Below are 14382 nucleotides of genomic sequence, written 5' to 3'. Positions count from 1 at the left end.
CAATCCCCCAATCTGAGTCGCTTCACCATTCACATTCTCTACTCTAAAACTACCTTACTGCTGGAGGTGATCATGAAACTATGATAATTAGATCCATCCAAATTCAAATCCTTGATCTAAGACTTTTAAATTACTCCAAAAGGCCCAGAGAGAACAGAAATATCGGAAGATGTTTTAAAAATGTAGTTTAGTTTGAAGCAAAATAGCAACTTTTAACCGCATCAGCTAAACAAGATCAGAATAATAATGAGCTCAGCGTCACTGGGGGGGGCTTACACAGAGTTCAAATCAGAGGACACCCGGGGAGATTTTTTTGAAATACAGAATCCCAAGTCCTGTCTCATACCTATTCAATCTGAACCTCTGGGAGGTGTATTTCTAAAGCCCCTAGGAGATTCTGATGCAGCCAATCCAGGCTATTAGCGTTCCAGTGGCCCATGCGATTCACTATACTTTCTTCCAGTCACAATGAAGGGGATTTCTTCACTGAAGAGAAATCCAGGCTAGATGGTCTGCCTCTACATTTTATTTCCAGTTTTTTCTTTCTCCTCTACCTGAACCTGAAGCCTGTTCTTGTTTATTGCTTACACTCCTCTGTTCCACATATGCCACACAGAGCTGCACACATTGATGCAACTGGGAGCACAGTCCCCACCCACATCAGCTGTGTCATCCGAGATCCTGCCAGTTTTGAAACGACAGCGCGAGCTGCACACGTGAATCTGGCTCGTTCTACCCTGCCACACAGACACCAAACTTCTCTTAGTTCCCGCCGATATGGACTAATGGCTTGCCCTTTGTGCTCTGCTTCTCTCTTGCTTCTTTTATGATGACTATGTTAGGCAGAATGGATGTTTCTTCATTTCTGCCCTTGTTAGCAGAAGTAAAAGAAAGACGCACATCACATCTTTTGCTGGGCCAAACACCTAAATACATTTGCTGCTGCAGCTGGCCTCAGTGGACTCTGCCAAGTGGCTTATGTCACTGATTTTTAACATCTTTATGGTCAGTGAATGGCATCAAGCATTACCTGCAGTGATGGTAAGGTACAAATAGCCAGTTCCAGTAAAATTCCTGAAGATGAGTCACAGTCTGATCAGCTGATTTTTAATAAATCTCCCCCACATGCATCTTGATAAAAGCAGACATTTTAGGATTTTTTAAGTTCCCTACCAAGACTTTCTTTCTCATACTTTTCTCTTGCCAAATTATAAAAATCATAATTTCTCTCATTTAATATGGTTACAATTACATGGGCCTTAAAAATAGTTACCTGCAAATATAGTTACTTGACCCCAATTCCACGTACACACACAAAAAAATAGGTAATACTCTAAATGTTGTCTCTTATTGTCTTTTTTCATTAAATGACAAAGGTTTTATACAAGTCACCATGCTGGTGCCTCTTTATTTTCATTTCTATAACAATCTTCTTTATTATTAATAATGGTGATGGCAATAAAAGTAATAATAATGTCTACATTTCTTCCCAAAAAGCACAAAGGTCTTGGCCCTGGATACCAACATGCACTAGAATATATAACAGATGCTGAACATCATTTTTTTAACATTTTGAATGTCTTCAACAATTTTTTTTAGTTACTATGGAAATTCCTAACAATTGCCATTTACTAAAGGTAAGAGAAAGGTAAAAAAAATTTTTTAATTTAAATTTCCTTCTTTTCTGTTTTCCCTTTAACAGAGTAGCCTCCCATTTCAGTCTTTAAGTCTCATATACACATCACAAAATCACTGAAATTGGATAGACATTACAGAAATACTCCAGTTTTCTTCTTCTTCTTCTTTTTTTTTTTTTTTTTTTTTTTTTTTTTTTTTTTTTTTGTATTTTTCTGAAGCTGGAAACGGGGAGAGACAGTCAGACAGACTCCCGCATGCGCCCGACCGGGATCCACCAGGCACGCCCACCAGGGGCGACGCTCTGCCCACCAGGGGGCGTCGCTCTGCCGCGACCAGAGCCACTCTAGCGCCTGGGGCAGAGGCCAAGGAGCCATCCCCAGTGCCCGGCAATCTTTGCTCCAATGGAGCCTTGGCTGCGGGAGGGGAAGAGAGAGACAGAGAGGAAGGAGGGGGGGTGGAGAAGCAAATGGGCGCTTCTCCTATGTGCCCTGGTCAGGAATCCAACCCGGGTCCCCCGCATGCCAGGCCGACGCTCTACCGCTGAGCCAACCGGCCAGGGCCGGTTTTCTTCTCAAGGCCAGAATTTATGTAGGAGTTTTTCTAATTTATACAGAATACGGCCATTACCTATCTAGAAGTAAGCTACGTCTCTGAGGAAAAGTGTAGTTTCAGGCCCACAGTCTGGATTATTCTCTTCTCAGCCAGAATCAGTCGCTCATACTCTTCTTCCTTTATTAAATCAGCCTTTGGGAAATGTAACTGCTCTTGGAGTCACCTGACCAACCACTAGCCATCAATTAAATAATTTTTGATTTGTTGGTTCTTTCCTTCTTGGCCTCATACGTACCCTCCAGAGGCAACCACAGAGAATGGATCAGGAGGTACAGATCAGGTTTTCATGAAGCACAGAAAGACGAGAATGATTAAACCAGGGGTCCCCAAACTGTGGCCCCCTGAGGCCATTTATCCGGCCCCCACCGCACTTCCAGAAGGGGCACCTCTTTCATTGGTGGTCAGTGAGAGGAGCACAGTATGTGAGCGGCGTCGCTCACGTACAGTACTACTTCCGGTGATGCAGGATGCATGCCTCACAGCTTGGGAAGTGTGTCATATCAGTTGTTACGGCTAGCAGTGACAGATATGGAACCGGACATTGACCATCTCATTAGCCAAAAGCAGGCCCATAGTTCCCATTGAAATACTGGTCAGTTTGTTGATTTAAATTTACTTGTTCTTTATTTTAAATATTGTATTTGTTCCCGTTTTGTTTTGTTTTTTTGTTTTTTACTTTAAAATAAGATATGTGCAGTGTGCATAGGGATTTTGTTCATAGTTGTTTTTTTTTATAGTCCGGCCCTCCAACGGTCTGAGGGACAGTGAACTGGCCCCCAGTGTAAAAAGTTTGGGGACCCCTGGAGTAAACAAAAACCCTTATTTAGCTCATATTTTGTTCATTTCAACTTACTAAACATATATGGAACTTTTATTATCCTGAAATAAGTTCCCTTAAAAACTGAGCCTGGGACAAGGCTTCAATTCGAAGCTTTGCCCTGGCTAGATAACTTGGTTGGTTAGAGCATCATCCCAATGGGCACAGGTTGCTGGTTTGATCCCTGATCAGGACACATACAGGAACAGATCAATGTTTCTGTCTCTATCTCTCCCTACTTCTCGTTATAAAAATCAATAAATAAAAATTTTAAAAAGAAATAAAATAAAAAGGGGTATGAATACTGCAAAGAGCAAAAAATATTTTAAAAAATTCTAAACTTTATTGGGAGATATAAGCCCAGGTCAGTAAGACTGTCTCTTGGGATAATCTATACAGACTGATTTCTCTTGGGACAGTTCATCGGGGTGAGTGGGGGGATTATCTATCAGCTCCCTCCCATGTGTTATATCCTGGGTCATACCAAGTCAGTTGTCATTCAGCAACTGGAGTAAAAGAAGAAGTCCAGAGTTCTAGAGAAACAGGTAAAGGCCGGGCCAGAGAATCTGATATACTTACCGTGTGCATTGAAACATATTGTATACTATTTCCTAGTCAAATAGGACTCAAAATTATAATTAAATACATCCTACCTATATTTTCAAATCACAACTAATAAAAAAAATGACTTCTGATCACTGGTTTCCTTTAAAGAAGACATATGTAATAGTATGTGATTTTTTAAAGGAATTTTCAGCTATGAATTTCATTGACAGTGCTGCAAAGAATAAACATCAGTTAAAGAAAAAAACAGTTGATCTTCTGGAAAACTTTCAATTGCTAAAGCCCCTCTAAACGAGCAGAATTAAATAAATGTTAAATAAGAGCTTCTAAGGAAACATGAAGAAATCAAGTGACCTCCCTAGATGGCCTCCTACTGGGCAGGTGGTTGGAGTGACTCTGACTTCTTAAACAGAGTGGTTGCAAGTATTATGTTCAAATGCTGTGGGAGGAGGGGAAAGAAATTTAGGAAGACTAAATTACTCCTTTCATTAGTATGCAAATATTATAAGCAGCACTGCAACTGTGGTTATAATATTTTAAGTCTGTCTTACAAAAAAAAAAAAAGGTTTAAATTCATCTGCCTGGCCTTGGCCAGTTGGCTTAGTGGTAGAGCGTTAGCCTGGTATCTGGATGTCCTGGATTTGATTCCCAGTCAGGGCACACAGGAGAAGTAACCATCTATTTCTTCACCCCTTTCCCCTCTTCTCTCTCTCTCTCTCTCTCTCTCTCTCTCTCTCTCTCTCTCTCTCTCTCCTCCTTTCCCACAGCCATGACTCAATTGATTCGTTTGCATTGGCCCTGGGCACTGAGGATGGCTGCATGGAGCCTCTGCCTGAGGCACTAAAAATAGCTGGGTTGCAAGCATGGCCCCAGATGAGCAGAGGATCAGCCTCAGACAGTGGTTGCTGAGTGTATCCCAATAAGGGCACATGAGGGAGTCTGTCTCTCTATTTCCCCTCCTCTCACTTGGAAAAATACGGAAAATAATGTGTCGGGGGGGGGGGGGATTTTATTTAAATTATCCTACCAAATTTTCCACTGAATTATTTGAGCCAAATAATTCTTTACCTGATGCAATCTGAACCAATATCATTGGACACATCTTTAATTGTGATTAAAACAGTTCAACTCAGTCTAATTTCTTTCTGCCTCAAATGTGTCCAAAAATCTTTAAAGACAGATGACTCTACCATCATTACTACCATCATTAAATATTTAGATTGAGTTGGAAATTCATTTTGACTAACAATGTCTGATGTTAGAGGAGAAACTTATTTGAAAGGCAGAAAAGACAACTTAATTCTACTCTATACCAAGTCTTACTTGTTGTGAATTAGAAGTTCAAAGTACTTACACTATTCACTCCAAATCGTTGGACCACCTTTATTTTCAGTTTGCCCAAAATTCTCGGAAACAAAAACAAACAAACAAAATATTGTTTCTATTTCATCATTCTTTACCTACAAGGAGAAAAAGAGTCTGCTTAAGCCCTCCAAAATAGTATTGGGGACCCTTGTCCTGTTATAGGTCTAGTCCACACAAAAGAAATCTTAGGCCCTGTACTAGTTTGCTAGGGTTGCAATAATAATAAAGTCCCACACACAGACTGAGTGGTTTAAACAACAGAAATATGTCACCTCATTAGCCTGAAGCTAGAAGTCTAAAACCAGGGTGTGCTGGCAGGTTTGTTTCCTTCTGAGGGCCATGAGGGAAGGATCTATCCCAGGCCTCTCTCCTGGTTTGCAGATCGCCATTGCCTTCTTATGTCTCTTCACACCATCTTCCCCCTGTGTGTGTCTGTGTCCAAATTTTCCCTACAATAAGGACAACAGTCAAATTAGATTAGCATCCACCCTAATGATCCATTTTAAGTTGATTACCTGTATGAACCCTGTCTCCAAATAAAATCACATTTTGAGATACTAGGGTTAAGACTTCAACATTTGAATTTAGAAAAGGACAAAATTCAACCTGTAATGCTCCCTATCCTTCTTGCACTGTGATTATATAATCTGCAAAGATGGGTTCCGGTAGGGAAATGGCAGGTTCAAATGTAGAGTCCAGAGCCCAGTCACAGCTCCTGGATGGAAGAAAACTTCAAATATATCACTCAACCTCCTTAAACTGTTTTTTCATCTGTAAAATGGGACTGATAACACTGGGGAACAAAAAGTTTGTTGCATCCACAAAAACACTTGTTCTTACCTAATTTGAGTGTGCTGATCTCAAATCTGACATTAGTTTTTCTCTGTAAGCTACAGTTTTTTTGCAATTCAAGATTTTAGGTTTTCATCTTATTGTAAAATTTTTAACATTTAGTTTAACATAATGAAGTAGCATGTCTTCTTGGGCATCATCTTTGTAAAAATATAATTTATATAATACAGTAAATATACTAATACAATAAAAGATATTATTGCATCAGAATTTGTCTACAATTCCAAAATAGAACATATTAAAACATTTATTTTAATCATAAAATTTGCACAAAACTTATTTAAATTCTATTCAGGCAAAAATTTGCGTTTGTAGCTCTTGCATTTGTGTACTTGTTGAGAACAATCTCATTTGATACTCAAGCTGTAGTCTACTCAGCACTAACAGCTCCAAGATTTTCAGGAAACTTATCAAGGTGACTGTTCAGGAAGTGAATCTTAACGCTCATGTTCTATCCAATGTTGCGGAAAGCCAACAGCATCCTTTGAACCAGAAGTTCACAGTTTTCTGCTTTTTTATCGCCAGGGAAGTTCTTTGTAACTGCCACAAAAGATTGCCATGCTGCCTCCTTATTCATCTTTCTAGCAAATTCTTCATCATGTATGAGGGTTCAAATTTGAGGTCCATTGAATACACCTGCTTTTATCTTCTCGAAAGACAAGGCAGGAAAAGCAGAAATAATATATTGAAAGCATTCACTTTCTCTATTCAAAGCTTGAACAAACTGCTTCATTAAGCCAAGTTTGATGTGAAGTGGGGGGGAAACAATCCTGTCTCGATTAACTACAGGTTCATTCACAATATTTTGCATCCCTACATCCAAAGCTTCACGTTTTGGCCACTCCTTCTGTGTCCAGTGTTTCTCCTGAGCTTGGCTGTCCCACACAGAAAGCAAGGATACTTTATGAAACCTCTTTGTTGTCCTAGCAGGAAATTTGCCATTTTAAGATCCACACAAATGATCCAGTTATGCTCCTCATACTTCAGAAAGTTGAGGACAATTTTTATGTCATTTTTACTAAGTCATTCAATTCGGGTTGGCTAAACTGCTGAGGGGTTAATGACTGCTTGGCATCAGAAGAATACCCTTCAGATTCTACAACTATTTTCTCATGCATCTTATCAAAACACACTTGATCACCATGTTCACTTTCTTCGTCCTTAGAAGAAATAAAACCATTGAAAACTGGGAGTGTCTCAGAGTGTGGAATAGGTCGTATTGCTGAAGGAATATTAGGATATGCGATCATATGCAGTTTTTTCTTGCTGATGCCCTTTGTATGAATCAGACAGAAATAACAGTCACTGTTGTGGTCCTTAGGTTCACACCAAACCATGGGAATACCAAAAGGCATTCATTTGCACTTTCCTTTTGTCCAATCATGAAGTATTTTCTCACAATTATGACACACCATATGAGGAGCCCAAATCTTGTCTTGATCACCAAGGGGAACTTGAAAATAGGCAATATATGCACGTGTCACAAATGATGAAATACTGCACCTTTGACGTTGAAGTGTATAACAGCCACATATACAACAGAAGGTGTCAGGACTATTCTTACATTTAAGCCTACTCGAAGAAGCCATGATTCAATCTTAAAACAAAATAAGAGGGTGAGTTTTTATCAGATAATAATTTTTTACATTTAAAAAGAACTACAATTATGTAAAAGTGATGTTCATAAAACATTAATTGCCTTGTGGTTGTTGCCCTTTAACTCCAACTTACAAAACCAATGTATGGCCTGAGCAGGCAGTGACGCAGTGGATAGAGCGTCGGACCGGGATATGGAAGACCCAGGTTCGAGACCCCAAGGTCGCCAGCTTGAGCGCGGGCTCATCTGGTTTGAGCAAAAGCTCACCAGCTTGAGCCCAAGGTCACTGGCTCAAGCAAAAGGTTACTTGGTCTGCTGAAGGCCCGCGGTCAAGGCACATATGAGAAAACAATCAATGAACAACTCAGGTGTTGCAATGCGCAACGAAAAACTAATGATTGATGCTTCTTATCTCTTCGTTCCTGTCTATCTGTCCCTGTCTATCCCTCTCTCTGACTCTCTCTCTCTCTGTAAAAAATAAAATAAATTTAAAAAATTTTAAAAATTGGCAAGTTTATTAAAAAAAAAAAATAATAATGCATGCCATTAACTGTAACAAAAAGAAATTAAAATCGCATAAAAACTAGAGCATGCACCAAAAAACAGATTTCAGATTTGGAATCAGCAATGCAGAAATATATAGAAAAAGCTCCAAAACCTCATGCAACAGAAAATGGAAAAAAAATTGATCCTACTTCATGGGGTTGCTGTGAGGTTAAACAGTCAATCCATGCAAAAGGTTTAGTCCCGTGCCTGCCACATAATAAGTGCTCCTGGTATGTAGTTATTAGCATAAATTATTATTAACCTAAAATGATCATCTTAAACTAAAAAGTAAAGCCCACAAACCCAGTGGGAGAAAACAATTTCTACCTTTTCTCTCCAACCAACTTAATCCTCTCCAAGTAAGGATGCCTTTTTTTTTTTTTTTAATTTTTACTTATTGATTTTTAGAGAAAGGTGAGAGGAAAAGAGAGAAAGAGAGAGAAACATCAATTTGTTGTTCCACTTATTCATGCCATCACTGGTTGACTCTTGTATGTGCCCTGATTGGGCAATCTCGATATGTTGGGACAACACTCTAACCAACTGAGCAACCCAGCCAGGGCCGAGGTTGCCTTTTAGATGAAGGCAAAGAAGCACAGCCAAGTTCTCAGGAACAGTTGGTCTTGAACTACAGTGGCTTATTTCCACCTTACTCCACCCTGTAATGTTTTAAGACTACTTAAGAGTTACTTAGTGACCAAATGTTCTACATTAGATAGGGATCCCCTAGACCTATGATGGCGAATTTTTATAAAAACCACCCACTTTTGCAGTGCTGGTCAACCTGTTCCCTCCCGCCCACTAGTGGGCATTCCAGCTTTCATGGTGGGCCAATTGCAGTGCCATTTGGTTGCTCTGCTATGCCCACCATGAAAGCTGGAATGCCCACTAGTGAGTGGGAGGGATCAGGTTGACCAGCACTGCAAAAGTGGGCGGTTTTTATAAAAAGGTTCACCATTGGCCCTGGCCGGTTGGCTCAGTGGTAGAGCGTAGGCCTGGTGTGCAGGAGTCCCGGGTTCAATTCCTGCCCAGGGCACACAGGAGAAGCGCCCATCTGCTTCTCCACCCCTCCCCCTCTCCTTCCTCTCTGTCTCTCTCTTCCCCTCCCACAGCCGAGGCTCCATTAGAGCAAAGATGGCCCGGGCGCTGAGGATGGCTCTGTGGCCTCTGCCTCAGGCTCTAGGATGGCTCTGGATGCAACAGAGCAATGCTCCAGATGGGCAGAGCATCGCCCCCTGGTGGGCATGCCGGGTGGATCTGGGTCAGGCGCATGCGGGAGTCTGTCTGACTGCCTGCTTGTTTCCAGCTTTGGAAAAATGCAAAAAAAAAAAAAAAGCAAAGAAAAGGTTCACCATCACAGCCCTTATGCCACATAACTTCCTTCTCACGGTTCCTGCTTCTACACAGCTCAGAAAGTCATCTCTACTCTTCATATCCTGCTTTTAACCAGTTCCTATTTTCTCTGTTATTCAGCCAAAATTAAATTGCCAATTTTGTGGATGTTGATTCCCCCCCCCAAATCTATCGTTTACAAATTCATTAATATTCAAGGTGCTTATATATTAAATTTACATAAGTATGATAAGAGGAAAGTCTATGCTCCAAAAATTCTAATCTTACATGAGGAGGCTACCAACCTGTTGTAAATACATGTTTATTGTTTAGTCGTCATGCTTTGCTTTTCTCCTACCATCTCACAGAGCCAGGAATAAAAGTAGAGAGACCTGTGAGATTGGTCTCCGACCACAGCAGAGAGCCTCCTTTCTTGATGCAACTCAGGAACAGGGTGAAATTAGCATAGACAGTGCTGCTATTCAGCCTGACATGCTCAGGAGATATGTTCCCAGGGAGAGTCTAAAACTTCATTAAAGCATTCAGGACTACATTATGACTTTCATGGTCCCCTTCCTCTGTTAAAAAAAATTATATAAAAACTATTATTTTCAACTGCGTTGATATAAAGGTATATATATTCCATGTTATATATTAAGATATTTTTCTTCAACCTAAAAACTCACTTTGTTCTTATGATTAAAAAATAATAATAATTTCATGGGCCCTTAGAAATACTGTGGACTGCAGGCAGTGTCTCTGTACCTAGTGGATGTCGACCCTGAAGCATTTGTGGTTCTATAATATTTGATATAAGGTTCTTAGTTGCCAACTGCCTTAACAATTCATTATGTAGCATCAATGATGTATTTGACTTTTATAACCCGTCTGTTACTAGTCACAACCTAGAGTCCTATAAACAAGAAAATAAAATACAGGACAATTGTGTTTCTGCATTTCAGCATATGGCTAGAGTAACAATTACACTAATGCTTCATACATACTCACACTTACGACATCTGTTTTTAAGCACCCACTCTATTCTCTCTGAATTTCCTTTATAGATATATAAATACATTAAAAAGCATTTGCTGCTTTTTAAAGTATCCTTTTTACAAATCAAAGTTACTGGTGAAGAAAGAGAAGAAACTAACATTTCCTGAGAGCATCCTATGTATCAAGCATTATCATTGAATGCATCTACATGTGTAGTCCAGGGAAAGAAAGATGACTATTCTCATTTGAATAAATAAGGAGACAGACTAATTAGGTCAAGAAATTTGTCTATGATAACAGAATTTAGTAATAGTGGAGCCAGGATTCAAATCCAGGTCCTTTTGATTTCAAAGTCTACTTTCTACTGAATCAAATACATTACTTACATTGAGTTGTCTCATTTAGTATCTTCAGGTAAAAAAAAAGATTTAGAGTGACCTTTTTCTTTCTTTTTAGGAGAAAGTACCATTTCAAATTAAGGCACATATTTGGTAAAATCACATCATCTAACAGAATCACAATGTTTTTGAACCAGAGGTTACTTTAGAAGATACTCCTAGTTCAATCCCTTTCTTCTAAATGAAAAAAAAGATGCCAAAGGATTTGTGAAATTCCCAAGATCACATAGATAGCGGTGTACCTACAGTTATTGCCCCTCACTAAACACAAAAAGCAAAACATAAATAACCCTTATAAATGAAGCCCAAAACAATGTAGAAGAGTTACATGAATAAAGTAATTCTGTAAAAAAAAAATTTTTTAAATAAAGGCCTGACCTGTGTTGGCGCAGTGGATAAAGCACTGACCAGTTCAAGACCCTGGGTTTGCCTGGTCAATGCACATATGGGAGCTGATGCTTCCTCCACCTCCCCCCTTCTCTCTCTCTCTTTCTCTCCTCTCTAAAATAAACAAATAAATAAATAAAAATAGAGTTATTCTGAAACACTTTTTGTAGTTCAGATTCCTGCTAAATGCACCTTTTTAATCTGTCATCATATGCCCCGAAAGGAAATCAATCTCATACGACTTTGAGTTGGTAGGAACTGTGAGTTTCAGTAATAAGGCAGGCTCCTCTAAGCTATAGAAACTGAGCTGAGCCCTACAACATGGTTAGGAGCTGAACCAGTGAAGTGGAATGGAGAGTGCTCTCTAGATGACCAGAGCAAAGCCATGAATGAAACTACAATTAGCATTTGCCCTGCACTTAAAAATTTTAGAAAGCAACTTTATAAACCCTACCTCCGTTATATCTTACAACGCTGCAAGGGATTTTTTTAAACATATTTTTAATACATAATTCTATTGTTTGAAAATTAAAAATAGATACTTGTAAAAAGTTCAAAACAATACAGAGGTATATAGAGTGAAAAGTAAAAGTTTCCCTTAATCCTTTCTATGAATTCTATCCCAGGGCCCTTTCCATAACCTTTTGGTATATGTATCCTGTCAGACTTTTACAGTCACTGCACACACAGTTCTGACATATCCAGAAAAGCTGGGGATGAAGATGCATTAAAATATTTTATTTGTGTCTGACCAGACGGTGGCGTAGTAGATAGAGCATCGAACTGGGATGTGGAGGACCCAGGTTCGAGACTTCGAGGTCGCCAGCTTGAGCGCAGGCTCATCTGGTTTGAGCAAAGCTCACCAGCTTGGACCCAAGGTCGCTGGCTTGAGCAAGGGGTTACTCGGTCTGCTGAAGCCTCATGGTCAAGGTACATATAAGAAAGCAATCAATGAACTAAGGTGTCTCAATGAAAATCTGATGATTGATGCTTCTCATCTCTCTCCGTTCCTGTCTGTCTGTCCTTATCTATCCCTCTCTCTGACTCTCTCTCTGTCCCTGAAAAAAAAATTTAAAAAAATATTTTATTTGTGACAGGCAATATAACCTATGCATCACTAGAGTTATTAGAATGATATTTTATATTTGGTCTGGAAAAGGGAGGGAGAGAGCATTAAAAACAATTAGTGAAAATCCTCAAGGTGGGTGCTGGATGACAGCAGACCCATCCCAAAGAGCCTGGTTACTCTGGTACATGGATTATAGCAATTGGAAGGAATGAGACTATCAAGAACTTTAATCCCCAAGCCAACCAATGTAGAGGGGGTTTTCTTCCCTCTAGGCTATAATAAGTCACTGAGGGCTCTTGAGCATGGGATGGATGAGTAACAGAATTGATGTTTTAGGAAAATGCCTCTGACAGCAATAGGCAGGAGATAGGCTGAAGTTAATGGAGACCAATTAGGTTAATAGATCCTTAAAGCATATATTCTCAAGGAAATAGTCTGAAATATAGTCAAAGGTTTATATACAAGTATTTTCTCCAGTGTTATAAAAGCAAAAAAAAGTTTCTAAAACATGGAAACAAATAAAATATCCAAAAGTAGGAAACTAAAATAAATAAGTCAATGAAACTTCATGAAGTCATTAAAAATAATATTTTTGAAAAATACTTAGCGACATGGAAAATGTTGGTAATGCAATATTGAGTGAAAACACTGACACAAAACTAACCATATGTAACTTTTACTCCAGTTAGAGAATTTCCTTAATACTGTTGTAATTATCTTGCCATAGGAAAAGACCATTAGTCAGAATGAACATGTTTCAGTTCACAACGTCTTATTTCAGCGTTGCAGGAAACAACAGAGACAAAGGATAATAGACGCTCAAACAGCTTAATAAAGGAAGGAGAATTTATTAGTAGCTTGCGGAGCACAGGAGACCAGTAGCACCAAAGCACAAGCTCTCTAAAGTTAGATTTCTTACATCTTACAGACCTTTTACAGTGTCCATGCAAGGGGCACGTGATTCCTTAGTCTGGGGTCCTATGTGCACCTCATGACTCAAGGTGGGGAGGGTGAGTTTCAGTGGGACAGGAAGGGGGAAGGGGTTTCTTAACCAATGGTCCTATGTGTTTACAGATCCTGTTTTTCTGGTGAGTACTCTAAGTGTCTCTAGGAGATCAGTTAGAGGTCTATAGGATGTGGATAATCTCTAACTGGCTGAGCCAGTCATTCCAGCAGCCTCCTTCTCCTGCATTTTTTTTTTGTTTGTTTCTCCCCTCTCATTTCCCCTTTGAGACTCTAGAAATTCCTTTTTTATGCTGGAGGCACATTCTTCATTTGACCACTGTGGGATTTCCCGATAGTGGTGGGTAACAAATACATGGGTCATAGTTCGTTTCTGTACTATGGCTTCTATCATGCTCTTTAAGCTGTTTATTAACAGTGGCAACAAACACAGACTTAACAGGAAGATTCCTAGGGGTAGTGAAACTGCTCCAATTAAAGTTTCAAACCCACCAAAAGCTGAGAGCCATCCTCCAAAAAGGCTACTGGGGTCCCATCCATGCCAAACTTGCACGAGCACATGTGCCGATTTTATCATCTTTTTGACAAGGTCAACTGCCTGGCCCTGGTCATCTATCTGCAGGCAACAACTGGTGAGATTGAATTTCCTACATACTCCTCCTTCTGCTAATAGATAGTCTAGTGCCAACTTGTTTTGGTAGATGGCATTTCTCACCTGAGTTTGTTGATTTGCAAGGGCTAGGGCTTTCTCAGTCTCACTGGTAATGATTTGTAAGACTGCCTGCAGTTGGATAATCCAGTTTAACATGTAAATGGGGGTATGGTATCCCCAAGATCAATCCTCTGCCCAGGTGGCAGGTCCACAGTATTGGATTATCCGTTCTGGGGGCCACTCATCATCTTTCCAGTCTCCTATCTGGACTTCTCTTTTTACCCGGTGTAAGGGCTGTGAGGTGGAGTAGTCAAGCAGTTCCTCTGTTTTCAGAGATAAGAGGAAGAAAGATGGCTTTATCATACCAATTATACAGCTCCCTTCCCAATTTCTGGGAAGGCAAATATAGGCCCTTTTTCCACAGATCCAGTAAAGTCCAGACGGTGCTATCCAGCCTCAGGCCTTGCCAGGGTCCTGCCAAGCTCCAGCTAACTCTGGGAACCTGGCCAACGGATTTTTCTCTGTCTGATTTTCCCACCACACGCTTTGTTTGGAGGTGGCATTATAATACCATTGGCCAAGGCAAGTTAAATT

This window comes from Saccopteryx bilineata, chromosome 5, assembly GCF_036850765.1.
Source record: "Saccopteryx bilineata isolate mSacBil1 chromosome 5, mSacBil1_pri_phased_curated, whole genome shotgun sequence".
NCBI classification, from domain to species: Eukaryota; Metazoa; Chordata; class Mammalia; order Chiroptera; family Emballonuridae; genus Saccopteryx; species Saccopteryx bilineata.
The sequence above is the reverse complement of the archived record's forward strand: the minus strand, read 5'-3'. Positions refer to the sequence as shown.